Source organism: Labrus mixtus, chromosome 15 (genome assembly GCF_963584025.1).
Source record: "Labrus mixtus chromosome 15, fLabMix1.1, whole genome shotgun sequence".
In the NCBI taxonomy this organism is placed as follows: domain Eukaryota; kingdom Metazoa; phylum Chordata; class Actinopteri; order Labriformes; family Labridae; genus Labrus; species Labrus mixtus.
The window spans coordinates 18193397-18213500 of record NC_083626.1 but is presented as its reverse complement, the minus strand read 5'-3'; the positions used below and the strand labels follow the sequence as shown (position 1 = coordinate 18213500).

The 20104-nt window shown below is 40.2% G+C and overlaps 1 protein-coding gene across 1 annotated transcript in view; it reads left to right on the top strand.

The window, feature by feature from the left end:
• Positions 1 to 4460: 4460 nt before the first annotated feature.
• Positions 4461 to 20104, top strand: part of LOC132989398 (prickle-like protein 2) — a 38309-nt gene continuing 22665 nt past the window's right edge. Inside the window, exon 1 of the mRNA XM_061057008.1 lies at positions 4461 to 4977. The gene's annotated coding sequence lies outside the window, so the exon portion shown is untranslated. The remainder of the gene's footprint in view (positions 4978 to 20104) is intronic.

Below are 20104 nucleotides of genomic sequence, written 5' to 3'. Positions count from 1 at the left end.
GCTATATTCTCACTCACCCTTGGCAACCACCCATATAACTCCTTAATGGTGACATTCATGTCCTGCTTGATGTTCAGAACTACACCCGGCATTCGGGTGAAGCATCGATCCAGTGACTTCTGCGGACAGCATTCACATCTGTAAAATAGAACAGACTCTATGGTCACAGTGAAAAATCTGAGTGTCTGGACCTCCTTTTAGTTGTGGAGAGTTCCTGCTGCCATACACTAATGGCATATAAAAGGGGGAAGGCATGAGGGTGTCCCCTTGCAACAACCCCGTCGTGATGACAAACTCCTTGCTGATGTGGTCTGGGGTCACAACCTATGTTGTTGTGCCAGTTCACATGGTCTCTATGGCCTAGCAAAGGTTTGGGAGGAAAACCATCGGCCTTGAATATTCTCATCATGACATCCCTGTATGCTGTAAATAAAGAGTTAAAACTTGTTTCATTATAAAAACAATAACAAAACCTAACCTAGAATGGAAAAGTTTGAGTTTTTCCTTTGCTGTGTTATTGTGCAATAAACAACGACATGGCAGGCTGTAAACATCAAAATGATCTAATCATCATTTCCACGGTTTTGACTGGGAGACAAAATTTACAGAGACATCTACCCACCTACTAAAATCAAACAGACCAGAAGATTAGAAAGAAAATAATAACTCTAAAAAGCAATTCCCTATTAGAAATTTTGTTTTGTTTATTCTCTTAATCTTCAGCAACCAAGGACGTCAGGAGGGTTGCAAGAACAGATTCAACTTATTTGTTGTTAAGTGCTCAGATTGCTTTGAGTTTAGGATTCCATTCATCATTTACAAAGTTGTTACTGAGAGTCAAACTTTTAGCACAGGTTTCCACCTTTCCAAACACAAACTAACCCCCTGACAGGGCTTTAGGGCCAAGAGACTGAAAGATGCCAGATGCCACTAACTCTAGCTCAATAGCTCATAAAAAACCTTCATCTGCTCAAATGCAGGTAAAAAAATGACTGTGATGTGATGTTATACAAAGTAGTCAGTAGGAAATAATCAATGTCTAATAAGGGACTCATTTAGAGTTATGTGAGAGTCACTGTAATTACTGGTATTTTTCTACTGTATGTGTTGTAGGTGCATTTTTGTATAGCCTACTTTAAAACCCTAATCACTCTAACTTGACCTCCTTTATAGAATTCATTTGCGAAGATAATTAAAAATTTTGGAGGAAAATATAACAAGATACTAATGAGGCTTGATCAGCCGTATAATAATCAGGATATGCTATTTTTGCATTTGATGCAAAGTCTATTTTCAACCCGCGATGCAGATTTGTGAAGAGGAAATGACTCTTACAGCTACACAGCAGCGTTCCTTTGAGTCATGACGAGTAGGCTCCATTTCTTCACCTCACATGTTTCTACTGCTCCATGCTGTTCTCCTCTCAGATAATCAGCTATTGATCTCTTCTGCCTCACTGTCCCTCCCATTACCTTGTCTGTTTTTCCTTATTCTTCCACACCCTATGGCTCAAATAATTTCTCCTCCTGGACCGGAGGTAAGGCAGAAATCCATTTGGATATGTGACCGTGGCAGCAGACCACCACAGTTTTAGATAGACAGTTGTTGAAACCTTTTCTTTGTGTGACAGTTATTGAGTTACCGTTATTGGATTATGTCGCTGACACCTCACAGATGCCCCACATCTTATCTGATTTTCTTTTAAGTCTGGAACCAAATTAAATCTGGGGTTGTACAAGTGCTGTTCACAATTGATTTCCGGTGTAATCCTTGAAAAGAACCCATTAATTCAGCAAATGAAGAAGTCAGTCAAGATAAATCACTTTACTTTGATGACTTCAAATGAAATATCCTTCAACTTTTTGAGCTCTTTACGCTGGCTTTGAGGGAGACTTAAATGAAAATGATGCAATAAAGTGATATAGGTTGGTCAGTGGAGGGGGTTGATTGATTGATGTGGAGGATAAGGGGTTGAGTTTCTTTAGTCTTACTCGTGTAAATTTGGCACTCATACTTATTGTTCCAGTTCTTAAGATAGGATTTCACTAAACTTGAGTCAGGGCTGGATGAGTCTTAAAACTGAACAGATTTTACACCTGTTCACAGTTGTATGAAGCCTTTGTGACCACAGGAAGAGAGTGTGATAGATGTTGACCTGGAGCTGAACAAGTTTGAAAATGACAAAAAAAAAAAATGCCAGTGTGGAGAAATAAGTAAGCTTCCAGACCTCTGTAGCCTGCTCCCCCTCTCTGCTTGAGGCTTGCAGCTTGAGGCTACATTAGTCACTACTAGCATAACACAAACTCCCACAGAACGCTCCATGATCAAGTTGCATTGTAGGAAATGTAGGCCTGTGGTTTTGACAAACAGAGGGAATGTGTGGAATCATACTGATATGTATTAGTCCTGCTACTTCGGTTTCAACATTTTACTGTAAGTGAAAATGTAAAATCAGTACAGTATGCCTTTTGAATATTATTCATACCAATACCAATATGAATTGTATTGTGATTCAAAAATAAATCAGAGGGGCGCTGGTTAACTTAGTCAGTAGAGCAGTTGCCCTTTAAACAGAGGCCTTAGTCACAGTTACATGTTTGAGTTACGTGTGGTTTACACTTGAACACACATGAACAGCACATTAAAGTAACTTATACTAATAACTGATTAATAATATCTTTGTTGGGAAACGACTCTATCTCGACATCTATCAATAGCATTTTTTCACAGCTTATACCAACACATCAGGCACATTTTGGACTTACCGTTGCTGCTAAAGAAAGAGTAAAATGTGTGTGCCAACAATTGGTCTTCATCAGTCTTAACCTAAATAATGGGATTAATTGACCCGACCCAGCATTGACTGAAATCCAATAATTCTCAACTAAACCCACAGTAACAAACCAAATGCCAAAACATTAAAGAAAATGGAACAAAAGTGTAACCTGATTCATATCAGTTATATTGTTTTTGTAAAAGCACATAGGTGTCATATTAAGTTAATGAATATTTGCAAATAAATGTATAAATAGTTGGTTAAAATGCATCAGTAATTTACAGTTAACATATGCAGCCTACATTTCAAGATATATCACAGGTTTAAGTATTTTAAAAAGCTAAAAAAGAGTAATCATGTTATGTAAGAGAAGCACAGACTGAAAATATTCATAGACAAAGCCTAAATGACTTCACCTGTTTGTTGCTGCAGGGGGCTCAAAATGCTGTCTCACCCTAACTTACCTAACGAGTCCACCTAACGACAGACAGCCTTTTTCATCAGTGTGCGACTGTGGTGTGAATGAGTGAATGTGACCTGTGGTGTAAAAAGCTCTTTGAGTAGTCAGAAGACTAGAAATGTGCTATTCAAGCTTAAGTCCATTTACCGTTTACCATGGATGGATGGATGGATGGATGGATGGATGGATGGATGGATGGATGGATGGACGGTTACAAATAAACAGCCCAACAATGGTTGCTATCTTTTCTTTGGACTACAGATTCTACAATTCAGTTTCTCGTCTACACGTTACTTCATAAGTGTCCTCTTTATTTGGGTTTTCGTAATATTTTACAGTTATAAAAATGTGCGTAAAATACACTTCTACTTTTTGGGAGTTTCACAAGATAACCTCATGTTGTTCTTCTCATTGTTTGTAGTGATGATTCAAAAAGTGGAGCTTCATGTTTCCAATACCTGTTCCAACAGCCAGTCACCAAACATTGTCAGAAAATGGAAAGGATACAACTTCTGGAACAAAAATTACCCAGAATAACTCTGCACTACACTGAAGAGCACTTGTCATGGCAGGCGGTACACTGCGCAGATCAGTGCGTAGTCAGAGAGTGCAGTGCGGTAGTAGTTGTGCTCTACTTTAGTTATGTACCTTCATTTTCCCAGGAAAGTTAGCGGGGTCAGACTTTATTGTACTCAAATGTGGCTCCAGCCTTGATAGAATGAATCATAATGTTTAGTGACTCACAGCTCACACAGATACAGTGAACACTGTACATTTATAACAGTATGATGTATTCATGTTGTTTGCCTTGGAAACAGTAATACTCATATATATATATATATATATATATATATATATATATATATATACTGGAAGTCTTGTGAAATGATAAGGATAGAAATCTGGAATTATTTTTTTTTTTCTTAAATAAATCCTTTTTTTTCCTTCTCTTCAAACATCACATCCCCATCCTGAGCAAAGTGTGTCAAGTCCTCTCAGGCAATTCTCCATTTTTGTTTCCCCTCTACTCCAAACGGCCGTGCATAAATACTTCTGTTATTCTAATCGCAGGATGTGTGCTGCCGTATGATTGGCTGACTGCTCATGACTCATTTGAACAAGCTGGTGTGAGGCTTGGCAAGAAGAGGGTGGGTTGGTGGGAGGGAGATGTGGGCAGGTGGGTAGGTGGTGGTGAAAAGGGGGAGCAGAAAGGCGTTAGTAAGACTCTGCTCCCACAGCTTTGTAGGCTGTTTGGTCACACACGCACACTAACACACTCACACAGAATAAAATACTTACAAAGGGAGCTAAGTTAATGTAAATTGCACTTTCCCCACTGTTTTTTCCAGCTATGGTTGCCTATGGTAGCCAGACTTAAGGAGACACAGCCTGGAGGAGGGAGAGGAAAAAGAGAGAGAGAGAGAGAGAGAGAGAGAGAGAAATAGAGAGTGTGTTGATCTGCAGCCCCCAGCCTTCCCTCTGTTGCTGCTACAGTACGTGTGGAAGGAGGAGAGAGGGGAGAGAGAGAGGCGGCGGCGGAGGCAGTGCTGTTGTTCGTCTCTGACACTTGAAGGGGAAGAAGAGAAGAACGCTGTGAGCCGTGTGGTGAAGAGAAGAGCCAGTCGGTTCCTCTGGTATGTGTCCAGTGTGAGTGAGTGACAAGGTCTACAACACTACGCACCTCCGCTGCTGTCTGAGCATCCTTTCATCACCAGGACTCTGACACCAGCCACACAAGCAGGTGAGTCTCTACAGCATGAAGTATTCATATTACCTTAATTCAACCTGTCGCTTTCATTTGATTATTAAGTGTGATTACAAGAAGAAGGAAGGATTTTCAGAAAGTTAACATATCCATCATTAGTTGTGCGTCGACGTGGGTGTGACAGATGCAAGGTGTTTTTTTTTTATTGTGTGTTTCCTCACGTATTAGTTTGTGTGAAGGCTTGTTTACTTCCTGACTGGCAGGTGAAAAAGACGACTGGGACTTGGGGAAAACTACACTTCTGTAAGGAGTTAATCCAACTGATTTCATCCCCCACATGTGTAGTTCTATGTGTCAGTGAGGGAGAAAGTGGGTGGAGTGGTAATGCTCTGCTTCTGTTATCTCAGTCTTGTTGAGAAACAGAGAGAGAGAGAGAGAAAAAAAAACACGATGAAGCCCTATCAGATGCTGCAGTTTAGGCGGACTACAGTGTGTTTGATGGAATGCAGATTTTGTTTGATAGTGTGTTGGTGTGTGTGTGTGTGTGTGTGTGTGTGTGTGTGTGGGGAGAGGAATTTGTCAGGGCAATCTGCGGGTGTTTACATTTCAGATTTACACTGCTTTTCTTGAGCTTAGTGTGAGCCTTTTGTCTCAACTGCGCAAGAGAACTACTGCATCGATCCCCATAGTTTTTGTGGCACTGACAGGATGCAATCGCTGCTGAGTGAGACTGGTACAAAATTTGCAGTTTCAAATATAATCTGTTGCATCAGAAGGTTCCCAAAATACTGGATGGAGTTCAAAAATAGAGTTGACATCGCAACCAGGGTTTATCCTATGAACAAGACAATGCGTGGCTCTTTTTCCAGTGTTTTTATTGATAAGGTGTAAAGTCTTTTCATTATGAGTAGGAGTATTTCATGATAAATGTTTCATTTGCCCATATGTTCATTTGAAGGAAGAAATCGTGAAAATCATGCTCAAGTTTTGATTTGTCACATATGAAGATGTTTTTCACACAGATGTTTTTTTTTTTTTTTTACTTATTGTCATCCAAACCAGACATTTCAGAATGCAGCATCTGCTCCTCCATGTTCACACACCACACGTCGCGTACTGTACACATGTAATATGTTTGTAATGGCAGCCCATGAGTGTTTACTGCAGGGAATCATCAGCAGGATGTTAGAATCATTTAATTCAATGCACCACTTGTTGAATCTCTGCTTCTTTTGAGCAAAAAAAAAAAATGTTCTATGAAGTGACTCTAAATCTACCCCGACTTACTTTAAGCGTGTACCATTTGCGTACAGAGAGGACAGAGAAATACGAGGCTTTGTGTAGGACCATATGGCTGAATGAGATTTCACAGAGCGACATTGTCACTGTCTAGATGCTTTAAACCCCTGAGCCATGACCGTGATCCCGGCTGCCATTGAGAAGGAAAAAATCCCCTTCAGCGTTTGTCTCCCTCACAGTGGATGCTGCTGTTTGTTTGCCTCGGACTGTCAATCTGTCACAGAGTGTGATGTAGAGGAATCAGCCGCAGCTCCCCATTGACCCTGCCACATCCCTTTATCACCCGTCGCTCAATATATCTTTCCCCACATCTATCCCTCCTTCCATCCATCCCTTCATGTTTCCCCCAACGGGCTTCAAATGTTTGTCTCTTCACTTTCATCCAGCACCTCCCTCCCTTCCTCCCTAGCCCCCCCACCCCCACCCCCCACCCTTAGCGCTGGTCGCCACAGAAACGGCTGATTCAGGAAGGGTGGGCGGGTGTCTCAGAGCTCTCGCTGCTCTGCCCCATGCGGTGCTTTCACAGTACATTTCTGCTTCTGTGCTGCTTTTACGGCCCTGATATGCTGACAGTTCAGGTGGCTCAGTCAGATGTTACACAATCGTATCAACTTCACAAAGGCTGTTTTGTTCACTCCTCTCAAAGGACGTGTTCGCTATTTAGAGTTACATTGTAATTCATGTTCACTTTTTTTAAGCTGTGGTACAAAAACACAGGGATACTCTTCATTACCGGGTAGCTGCATTTAAGGTTAGTTTTATTCCTTCTTTGTGCAGATAAAAAAAACGTACATTTCTATCCCGCTAATTAATTAGTGGATTGTTCCTGAGAGATTTCAGGCCTATTTTTTGCTTAAACATTAATGACACCCAGGTCAGACTTACTGTGTGTATTTAGAGACTACACTAAGGTGATAAATAATGTAACATACCATGACCGACTCATTTAATAATAGATATGCCATGACCTTTCTCTTACATAATGTGGATGAAGCAGAATGAAAGTGATGGATTGATTTAAATGGATTGATGAATGCATAACCTTTCTGCGTAGCTGTGTATTTTAGTACCCAAGTGGCGTTTTTCAGGTTGTTGTTGTTGTTTTATCCATTTTATGGCATATTTAAGGAAAAATCTCCGGTTGCCATGGTGATACTGTGTACAGTAGGTTAAAAACACTGCCTTTAATAGATGCTTCTGAGCAGGAAATGAAAACCTGGGTTGCACGGCACTCAATTCCAAGCAAGGACCCCATGAGCTTGTCCTGCTGTGCCTGATTAAATTAAAATGGGATTTTGTATTCGCAGGGGAGATGACGATGACGAGGACCAGCACAGTCTTATGTGTTGTTCTTGGATCGTGGGTTGTTTTTGTCGCCCTTTTACAAACACTTTATTAATCACGGAGTCAAAAAAAAATAACAGTAATAAAAGCAAAGTTATTCATATTGTGTAACAAGTCTATAAACGGGAATAAACAACAGGATCTAGTGAATCCATTCATTTTATAAACAATATTTGTTCTCATCTTACAGTACAAAAGAATATCTTGGCTAATGATTTTTCCTAGTTGGGTTATTTTGTGTTGAAAAGCTTTAAAATGTTGGAGCTTGCAAGGTTTTATTTTTCTACCCTGCAGTGTTCAGCCATTACAGTCAGCGGTGACGCAGCCTGAGACTCACACAGCACACTGCAGACCAGTCACAGGACTCAGCCAGAACAAAGAGCACACACTGTCATCTAAGAGAAAAATCTCAACATGGAACAAGAATCTTTCTCACAAAACATTATAGGAGTGAAGCTCAGCGGAGTATGACGCCGTGGGCTGAGACCCTGAGGGGCTCATCAGGCTACTTTTAAGGTACTTTGTCCCAGGTAGCAGGGCACTGTGGCAGCTGGTCACCATAGCGCACGCACACCTTTACATTACTTTTATTTCCTTTTGTTTGGCTGTTGTTTATATTCACTCTTTCATTTGATCAAGGCTGTAAATGGAGGAGGTCTCTGATTATAAAGAAAAACACTATTCAGGATCTTTAATAGTATATGTGTCATATTACATCATAGTTCAACAAACCCAAATCTAAACCATGAGGGTAAGTTTATAAAAGGAGAATAAAACACTTTGCTCTGGAAAGATTAAATGCATATTTTAAATAACCAAAATCTTGCTAAATTATTGTGTTTCGATGCCAGCAATATAAAATCTTGCTTGTTAGTGTTAAAGATATTAGAATGGAGATCAAATCTACAAGTCCAAAATATTGATAAATAGAATAATTATTGAACGATCAAAGATTAAAGCAAACTACATGAATGGAACCTTAACACCACTCATCCAAGATGAATTCCTCAAACTGGTTGGCAAGTTCTTAACATGTACTGGCATTAATTAGTGAACAAATTAGCTTAACTAATCCAAACTTGACGTCACAATGATCAAAAACTTATTTTTACATTATATATCGTTTTATTCTATTCCAAGAGGAGAGGCTGCACAACACGTTCCTTACGACAAAAATGTTTTTACATATAATAAATAATAAAACTACAATACATTAACATTATACTCCAATTTACATTAAGTATGCTCTACGAGGGAAGAAACATCTGCCTTCCTGCTAACAAACAAAAAAAAAACAGATTTCCGGTTAAGAAGCTGATTTCTCCATAAAACATGTTTGACTCACCACTATAAACCAACAAGAGCCACAAAGTAGGAGCACCAAAATATTTTTGTAATGTGAATCACAGGCAAAACAAATTTGTCTGAGATCGAAGGAAAAAACAGCAGCAGGTCCTGCAAAGAATGTTGGTTAGCATCAACCTGATTTACAATGACAACAACTACACAGTGGTAAAAAGCTTCAAACTGTCTGTGTTAGGCTTCAGTATGTAAATTAATCTCCAGAAAAAATTTATTTTTTTATTTCAGTGCCCTACTTTATGTAAATCCCTTGACTAGGCCAAACTAACAAAGAAATGGATTTGCTAGTATGTATTTCCTGTTCAGCTGAAGCCTCTTGCAGGTTATTCCTCTGTACCAGACCTCCATTATTACCAAACACCACATCAGTGAGCCACATCATTGCACACCATTGATGTGTTCCTGCATTACCGTGAACATGGAGAGTGTAGGTCTTTACTCCAGTCAATCCCACATACACCAGCCTGCTGCTGTAAATGTTCACTAGAGCATCAAATTTGCAGCTTAAAATAGTCCTGAAGTAAAGCGCTATTACTCCTGTAAGGGTACTGTAAGGTTCATTTAAATCTACAGTGGCAAGCTGTTCCAGGAAAATATTTGGCTCTTTTTTTTTTATGAAGGTAAATGGAAGAGACCATCTTTTGTTTCTTCAGCAGGGTCGTTGTTTTTTAAGAAGACAGACAACCTTAAACTAGTGCTGAACTTTAGACTATTATAACAATCACAGTCAGAATATAACTATCCTCTGGAATGCATGTTAAAACCCTACCAGACAATGTGAATCTGAGAAGTCTGGAAAATAAGGGTATATCAGTAAAACTAGGAATGCAACTGTGAATTTCAATATATTGCGAGAAACAAAGGTCTTGATACAGTTGTGAACCTGTGATGTTACGAAACAAAAGGTCTTTCGGGCAAAAGGTGTAGTTTTGTTTCAGTCGCAGTGGAGAAGAGAGGAGGGAAGAGGGAACCACAGAGACCATAGCCCTGTCTGCCCCCACTGGCTGCCTCAGTACAGCGAAAATAGCGGACACTGGCTCAGGCGTGAGGGAGAACCCTTCTATAATACATCCATAGGGAGAACAGAGACACGATTTTGAAACTGTGGATGCTCCAGTTGCTTTGAATCTGACCTGTGGAAGCATTTTCGGTTTCCCCGTGTCAAGAGATGAGAAAGAAGGACTTGACGGCAGTGGCGCCTTCAAGGGCGGAGCAGCGGGAGGCCATGGCAACCCTTCAATACCAGCGGCCCCCTAAAGTTTGATAGGTAGATGGTTTTACATAGAAACTCCGAGGTTGAAGTGTCCATGAATGCAACAGTGTTTTCCGAGTGCCAGTGAATGCAGCACGAGATGTTGGGCACTTTGCACACTGCCAGTTTCCCAAACTGCTGTTTTAACAAGAATGAGAAGTGTCTGCCAAAAGACACTGCAACAGAGTTTAATGAACGTGAATTAAGAACACGGCGGAGCAGGGGCGGCTACTCGGACTGAATCCCCAAATGTTTACTCAAAATCCCTAAATCTTTCAGGTTTTTAATACACAAAATATGTGTCATTCATCTGCAATCTTCTCCCTTAGACAGCAAATCAATCGAGAAAGTTAACCTAATGACAGTAGATAACCTGGGTGATGTTGACATGTCTGTGAAATTGGGCCTTGAATTAAATGTAATGATTTCACCTTACTGAGCACATATATTAGCTAGCACGCCGTTAGGCTTATGGACTACAGTGATGAATGAAAATGTTTTCAAGGAAAGACTTCCAAACAACATTCTCAGAAAGTGGACTGCAGTGTTTGGATCCACTTAACAGCTGGTTTTTGTTTCAGTGCAGTGAATATGTTTGCAGCATAGAGCCGGTGACGCGATCACTGATTGTTAGCCCGCTAGCGTTTGCTAGCTAATGTATGCTGCGGCCATCTTGCATGCTTCTAAGTTCCATTTAACTTTTTGCAGAGCTGTTCCCATTTAAGAGAGAGTGGCGGTGTGTGGGTACATTGAGATACATCGCAGCACTCAGCGTCTTTTCCAGAGCATTTGGAGTGTTGGGTTTAGGGATTGTTTAGCTACTCTGGGCGATACTACTGAGAAGATCAGCATTGTTTAGAAAGTTGCTGTAGTAGCCGCTTCACGCAGCAAATGATATACTAGATGGGGCGGGACTTGTCACCCAGGTAACCAAGAAACCAGATGAGACAGTGAACATGTGATAGAAATAGAAAACCGGTTTGTGAGAACAGAGTATGTGGCTTCTGAGTCTACACAACAACACACAACAATTATACAAAAAAAGGATTATAATTTTTTAGGGTGCAAGTAACCTATTTTTTAAATGTATATTTCTGTCCAGAAAAGCTCAAAATAGACTCAAAATAGCACATCTAGGCTAATTCGCCTCATGATTTTGCTCGTGTGATATTTGGGAGCAAATAAAGTCCAGTGTTTTTGTGGTCATGAAAAAGTCTTGTAAAATTTAGTTGAACTCATCCAGGGAGATTTCCTCCTTTTCTTTTTCAAGCACATTAATGACTATTGAGCATGTCTTCCTTTATTGACTCTACTCTCTTCCCTCAGCAGCAACCGAGATTGATCTTTCTAATAAGTTGGAGCTGTCTTTTAAGTGAACTCTGGTGAAGGATCGTGTAATGATTATGGAAACGCTTGCATAAGTAATTAATGCAGATGGCTTCGGGAATCCATAGACTAAGAGAGAGTCATAACTCCAAAATAGACCGACAGATATTCTGGTGAACTTTGCTGCGTGAAATTTTTGAGGTGCAGACAATTGATTTGATTTCCATGTGGAGTGAACAGTGAATATTTAGCCTCCAACAGGGCTGCACACAATCATGCTTCTCTTAAAGTGGATCCTAGATGATTCTCAGGGCTGGCTGCTGTCTGATGACTAATCTCCTCCCAAGTGCCATATTAAAGCCCCTTAATTGGGGAGAATAAACCAATCATTAGCCTGCTCATTAAAGCTTACTTTGGGACTTAGACCGCTGTGACGCCATCATAGCATGTTCCTGTTATTGTTCCCAAAGCCATGTCGTGGTTCATGCTTCACCAACATAAACGTCCTTACTCTCTTTGGTTCTTTGAAGACTCCCCTGCTCTTAGTGTCTCTTAGGTAGTTCTGCACTAAATGGTAAATGGACTGGAGCTTGTAAAGCTCTTTTCTAGTCTTCTGACTACTCAAAGCACTATACACCGCAGGTCACACCTACCCATTTACACCCATTCACACACTGATGGCAGAGGATGCTCTGTAATGTGACCATCAGAAGTAACTAATCCCATTCATACGTCGCCGACGAGGCAGCAGGAGCAACTTGGGGTAAAGTGTCTAGCCCAAGCACACATTGGAGATGTGGCTGCAGGAGCTTGGGATCGAACACCCGACCTCATGGTTGAGAGACAACCGAGTCTACCAACTGAGCCACAGCTGCCCTAACTAACCTCCCTGATCTGGCCAACAACTTCCATCTGGACCTGCTCTACCTGCCATCTGCTCCTCTGCTCTCTTGTCAACCTGTCCCTTCAAACAGATGTGAGGCCTCTGGTTCAAAATGGCACCCAAAAATGAAAAGAAAAAGGATGTAAAGAGGATAAATAAGGGAGGAGGCTCAGAGACAAAGAGATTCATAAAGGGTTTAAACCTGATTCACCACAGTATGTTTCTTTAGCACTGTGGCACTTGTGCGTCTCAGCAGTTTCCAGCCAAACTGTGTGTGTACCCTAGAAAGTGCTGACTGTCTTACGATAGGGATCACTAACAGAACAATATGCAGTTTGTGCTTAGTCAGAGCACTGTTTCCCTTAAATTAAAAGTTAAACCCAGAGAGGAGTTAAAAGAGAAACAGGGACAGGCAGAGGCTGCCATCAAGGTGCAGGTATATGGATTATTTCCAGTGACAGCATAATGTGAATGCAGCTGCTGCTGGTGTTATTGGTGTCGATTGTGGCACTGGTTTGGCCTCGCTGACTGATGGATACGAGGAATGTTAACTCAGGGAGAATCATCTGTGGTGCTGCTGTGCCCTGAGGTTTAGGACTCACTCCATCCCCATACTAATGGCATCATTACTGGGCTTCTGAAATAGCATTTTCCTACTTGACAAAATCTGTACGCACACACACACTCTCACACTCTCAGCACATCACCCATTCACATACACACATAAAAGTCACAGATTCACATTCAATACCAATAATAAAATATAGCATATAGAACAAACTATTAAAAAGGAAAAATACAACATTGAATTATAACTCTGTCATATTACAAGGATATTTTGTTATTACTGTGTACAGAGTTTTTCTGGAGGAAGTGCTAAAGTACATACAACTTATTCTATATTTTCCTATCTGAAAGATCTTCACCCTATATTTATCCAGATAACTGGGGTGATATGAAAGGATGGAGGAACTAGCACAACATGTACCTGCCAAATAGGACATCCTTCCAAACAGGGTCAGTTTAAAGCGGTGTTCTTCACACATTTTAAAGCTGCTTCACAGCCTTGTCTTCATATATTATATGTATAATTAAATACAACATCGAATTCTTTCATCTGTTATGAATATATTTTAACCTAGAATATGTGATGTGGCAATAAGATATGTTATAACAACACAATTTATGACAAACGGCAAAACTAGGAACTGTGTGAATAACCAGGAAAAATAAATAAAACACTGAATTTATAATTGAATTCCAAGCACATTTTACAACACCATCTTCTGTTGGCTTTTACAGTCCAATGGGATCAGCTGCAGTTTCCAACTGCTAAATAACATTTCTTGCCCATCGACCAGCTGATGTCTTTAATCTGATTAATCAAGCATGCAGAGTCTGACAATATGAAAGCAACAGGAGGTTCTTCTCATCCGCATCATGTTTGCTTAAGCAGCCTTTTAATAAACATTTTCTTTCAACATAAATATAAACTGTCAGTTCTTTAAAAACCTTGAATGTATTTTTCTTTAAGGAAGGTTTTAAATTATAGCATTTAATTTCCAATAGCCTTATTTCTTTTGGTTGCATTGGCTTGTAAATATGGGGGTAAATAAATTCAAATTAAATAAGGGAGGGAGGTTACTCTAGGCTCCCTCGGACCTGTCTTGGGATGAGAGTTTATAACTATAAACACATGTAGTTTTGTACATTATTGTTTTTATGAGCCTGCAAGCAAATACATGTTTTTCACCCGTGTTTCAAAACTGATTATTATTACTTAATCTTAGGAATTAGAATTGTGTTCACCTCTTAGATTAATGTATTTAGTTATGCAAAAAAAAAAAGGAGAACAGTATTTAAAGTAGGACAAATAAAGTGGAATGAGATGCCCTTTGCTCTTTCCTTCTAGCTCTTCTGGAGGGGATCGTGCTGTTTGCCAACTCCAAAAGACATTTTACCATTTGGAACATTTTTAAAGATGACTGACCTCAATCGATTTCCAGGTCAGAGAGAAATGAAAGGACAAGGTTGTATAAATAAGCCGTTGGAGGGAATCCCAAATCATCCTGATACCAAATCCAGCTGTGGCCTTTGCTTTTTCTTTCATCTCTCCAAGTCCCTCTCCGGTTTTCACTCGCTCCTCAAATCCAACTATCGATTCAAGGTTTGAGAATATTAGAAATAACAGATTGCCAGTTTATAATATTACTTAGACTTACTTGTGTTTGGTTAAACACAGTTTATGAGAGGATATTGAGACTCCTTACATTTTCATTAACGCCAAAAAGAGAATGTTCCTCATCGGCATAAGAAAACACAAAGTGGATTGCATTGAAAAGTTTAACGCAGCAATTTGATACTGACAATATGGCTGTAATAAAATAACAGTCATTTCAAGTTTTCAGTCATCAAAAATAATCCTGAACTGAATTAGGAGTCAACAGACATTTTTTACTTCGCCTCCCTCAGGGGGAATAACATTTTTTATAGCCATGCTAGTGAAACTGTACTTTGGCTGTCAGCTTAAAGTGACAGTGTTGAGCTAAATGCTAAAGTTAGCATGTTATCATGCTCAGAATGACAATGCTAACATGTCTGTATACATTATCAGGTATATTTATTACCATATTTACCAGCATCTCAGTTTTGTATTTAGTTTGCATGATTTTCAGATGATTTGCCGAATTGAAATTAAAAAAAATCTGACAATAGTTAAAGGATCACCAAATTTCCAGCAGGTCATCCGATCTGTTAAAAATGGTAATCCATCCAGTCATTGTTAAGATCTTTTACTTAAAAGATAAGACAAAGAACACAAGAGTTACTGGAACACATCCTTTAGGGATCATGGATGTGTCAGTATAAAAAGGATAATCATCAGGGAGATGTGGACTTATTTCAGTTTTGACCAAAGTGGGCCACCAACTGTCCGACCAGAGTTGCCATCCCCAGAGTGTTCTCAAAACTAAGTATAGCCATCCCCAAATAACCGCTCCTCTTAGAGAAAAAGTTAGAGGCGTCCGTTTAACAAAGCCATTAATGCTAAGTATGTAATTCTAAAGTATCCAGCAAAACCCCAGAGATGATGTAAATAAAATCAACAATCCTTTCCTGATCCATTAAACCTGTCATTCCCTTCAGGCTTCAAGGAATTTCTTAAAGACATAAAATCTTCTGTTTCCTGTGACGACTGGCGAGCTCTGCGTCACTTTAAAAAAGCTTTGATAAGATGAGAATGTGACGAAGTTGCACCTCCTTTGTGAGAACTACAGAGACACACACACTGAAATACTTCAAACTAACGGATCCTCTCCACTGCGGCACCACCTGCCTCTCATCAACCCCCTCATCAGGCACAATAAGGTCCCTGTTAATCCACTCGTCTCAGCCCATAGCGTACTTACAGAGCTCCCTCTGCAGGGCTCAGCTGATCCCTCTAGGCCTCCTGGAAGCAGAGAGTATAAAAAGGTGCTCACAGCCTACACACTGCCTTTGTAACTCACCTTCTCTGACTTTTTTTTTCTCTTTTATAAACACAGGCCTTCTGTATGTGCCCGCTACTTGTTTCATTGCCAGGCAGATTCAGGTGGTGCCCAGTCGAGGAAAGATACTTGAGTATTGCTATTTTATGAGATCTCTTATGTCACTGTTAGAGGGAAGTATTTGACTTTTCACCCCAATTCATATTGTATATCTGATCGCCTTATTGTAATGTGACCTTTTAAGTTTTTAAACTACAGCACAATGTTAGGGAATGTCTGTGGCCCCTGGCACACAGGCAGCAAAATCAAAGAAAAAAATCAACCTTCAATTTCTCACTTCGATTAGTTTAATTAACAGTTTAAAGACCAAAGTGCCAAATTGAATCAATTTGTCAGAAAAAAATATCAAATTTAGGGTCACCCGTTTTGCTCAGTAGTCAGATCCCGCTCCATGTGCAGAATGATGACGATATAGTCTTCTGTTGGAGTATGAAATGAATCTCAACATGTGTTACATGTGCTCATGTCCTCTCTCTCTCCTCAAGCTATTTCCTGTCATTATCCTATTTATAAAAAATATTGGAATATTGGAAAAAATGGAATTTAGAAAAATAGCAAAAGAGTGGTGCAATTAATTAAAATTAATTGTCTTTACTCCTTGGAGGGCCCGACCCCTGGTTGGAAACCATAAAACTAGACTAGATTATTGAAAAAAACCTTCAACATAACTTGCTTTGATAGTAAAATGGTGCTTGCACACTATTGCATCAGAATTCCAAATGATCTAATGTCCTTAATGTTAACATCATTTTTTAAGCAGTTGTTATACGTTTTATAATTTAAGTAATATTTGTTAAGAATAATATTACTTAGGTTTTGATTGTACTTTTACCTTTAATTTGGTATATGTTTTTGTATTGATAATTTTACCAGGGTGAAGGATCTCCTAGATCCTCCTGAAATGTCGAGATCCGATTGGAAGTGGATACAAATGTGTGTGAACTTGCACCGTGTTTTTGTGTGAATTCTATCCTGCTGAGTGGTCACTCAGTCCTGTTGCACAACAAATCATGTCCTATTTCATTTCAGCATGATTTGTATTTGTTTACTCTCAGCGCTCCCTGCTAGCTCCCTGAATGTTTTCCCTCGGAGTATTTCTGATTTGTGTGGTTCGGCTGATGTCGACCCCTGATGTCTGCCCTCTCATCCACCGTCACACAAGAGGGGGAGTTATTTTATTAGCCACAAAGTCTTCCAGAGGACCATCAGGGGAGATCCAGTACAGGGGGAGGTAATTGAATTTGAGGTTTAAGCTAATGATTTTTTCCAACAGCACTATGTTCCCCCCTTTCTCCCTGGCTTGAAGTGTCATGCATGGTCCCGCGCAGTGTGTCTCATAGGGAGGCCCTAAATCATCCAGTAATGGATTTGGAGAAGCTAAGTACCTCTTACTCTTCTAACAGGTGCGATTTAATAGCACTTGTTAATCCATACATACACAGAGCTGTTTCGTTGTGTGTGTGTAGTCTTATAGGCTTCATTGAACAGATGTTTTACAGATTCATTGCCTTTCTAAAAATAGGTTCATCGTAAAAAAAAAAACAATTAAGGGCTTATAAATCTAAATTAGTTCAGTTTACTGTATACCTTACCGTGTTGTAACTTCACATATGTGTTCATTAGTTGTGTTATTGTGTCTTTAACTCAGGGAATATGATTATCTGTTTACCCAATCCAGAGATTTGTACATCAGTGTTTCCCGATAAGAACCAGTTGAACCTTAAAGGTGCAAAGTTCTCTGTGTCTAAAGCAGTGAACAGTGTGCTTGATCACCCCCATTATAATTAATCCATCCCCCCTAAAATGTCAGATGTTGACATCTCAGCCTTGGGTTATACAGTAACTTTTATAATTAGCTTTAACATCTAAGAAAAAGGCTGGTTCAAAAAAAAGTATTTCTTAAAAGAAGTGTATTCGAAACTCTTGGTAGACCTCATGCTCTCTTTTGCCTTCTGACGGATCAACATCTTTGAAGCTGTGCGGTTAAATGTGAAACCTGGCGTCTTTAAGGCTGATTGGTTTCTATTTGCAGTTCAGTCAGGAACAGAGACTTCTCCCCTTGGACCCCTTGTCTCCTCACCCCTTTTGTTATCCTTTTATATGTTGCCCCATATCATCTCCATCTCACTTTCTGTCTTTTATTTCAGCTAATCTTTCTCCGGCATCTACCCTCTGTAAAGACACTTAATATATTTATTTCTCGAGCTCGGAAGAAGCTCTCATCACAAAATGAGTGGGTATCATAATTGCTCCTTTTATCCCACCTCGCCTCAGCCCACACACACACACACACGCACACACACACACCGGCACACATTTGTCATCCCTGTTGCTGTGCTTTAACCCATTTAGGTGCAACATCTTGTCTTTGCCCTTAAGCCGCACAGACTCTCAGCTAATGGCCACCACGTTTTCTCAGTAGTTAATTATGTTTTGTGAAAAAGACTACAGCTTCATTTTAGCTGAATTCCTTTTAGGCTAATGGTACCCGATCACCTCTGTACACAGCAAAATTGGCCTTTTTGTTTTTTGCACTTGTTGCTTTGTCATGTGCATCTAATATGTCTGACCGCAGTCTTCATTCAAGTCTGCAGACGAGCTGGTGTTTAAAATCCATTGAGCTTTTTCTGCAGCATCACATTGCTTAATGGCTGAGGTCAGATGCCAGTAAAAAAGCATCTATCAGAGATAATGTTAGCGCCCACTGGTCTACATGTAATCACACTCTTCCCGGTGGTGGCTATCATTTTCCTACCAGCATGTTATACCAGTTTTTCATGTTATGGATGTGTACTGTAAGTGATTCACAGATTTACCAGTTCAGAGGGAACACCTGCAGCAGTGTCACACTGTCACATACATGCCCAGATTTGTTCCTTTCAGAAGAGTTGTCAGGATTTGACTTGATCTGTCGAGATCTGATGGATTTGTGCCTTCGCATTGTCTGCTTCCTTTGTACTGTCAGAGCCCATTTATATTTCTTTGTTTGCATTGGAACGACTCTGGAGTGAGTCATTAGTTGAACATTGTTGATTTAGTCACAAAAGCGCTAGTCCCCCCACCTCCCCTACCCCACTCCAAAAAAAGGCTGTAAAAATGACAAAGAGTGTCAAATGACTAATTCCATCAGTGGCTACTCTCCCCATCTCCCCACTCTTTTGAATTAAAGGAGAAAACATGCAACTCCGACTGGTGCTGCAGTCAAAATTCAAAACACTGGAGGGAGCTGTCCCCCGACCCCTCCTCCCTAAAGCCCATGCACATGCAAGTTGCCATGTCACGGACACCGAAGCTTCAGTGTTCAGCCAGCTCTGCATCAGCCTTCAAACCTTTCTGCACTCTAACCACATAGCCAATATGTATGCAAGTTTTACCGCGTTTATGGTCGTTCTTTTTAGGTCAGCTAGAATCAGTTATATCTGAACCAGTTTGCTTGACTACTTCCATTGCTGCAACACCCGTTGGTTTGCTGTTTGCCTGGCGAACTGAGGGGCGTCCTAAAAAGGCCGGAGGTTTCCTTAATACCTCCTTAAAACCACCTACTTCTCTGTCTGTATTTGTTGTTTGTTAAAACAAATACAGACCATTACTGACAGGGTTTGTAACTTAGAAGGAAGTGACATTTTATGCACGTTCTCAACGTCCTCCTCACTCCGCTCCGCTTACAGAGATCAACAGTACAAACTCATCACACACTCCCGATATAGCAAGAGGCCGCCTTCCACACACTTCTATCCGTCCTAGGAGCTCTCAAAGGCGGACAAACTCATCACACATTTGTAGGATGGAGAATGAATACGGACACACAGACTCCTTCACAGACTTTCACATGTGTATGACCACTTACCTCCTCTGTAAACATTATGCTGGTAAATATCCAGTGTTTCGCGGCCGATGATGATGCTCGTTTTTGTACGTACGAGCACGTATGACGAGCACGCGAGGGAGAGCAAGCAACATGTTACTGGTGCAGTTCACCTAACGGCCATGCGGTATCGCTACAAACGCAGTATTTTTGAAAGTTACATATAGCCCCTTTAAGGTCATTTTATGATTACTTCAGTTGACATCTTACATATTGGTCCTCAAAGGATGTCACAAACATCTACATAGTTAGTGTCAGACGTTTCTTTTCAGCTGCAAACAGATGTC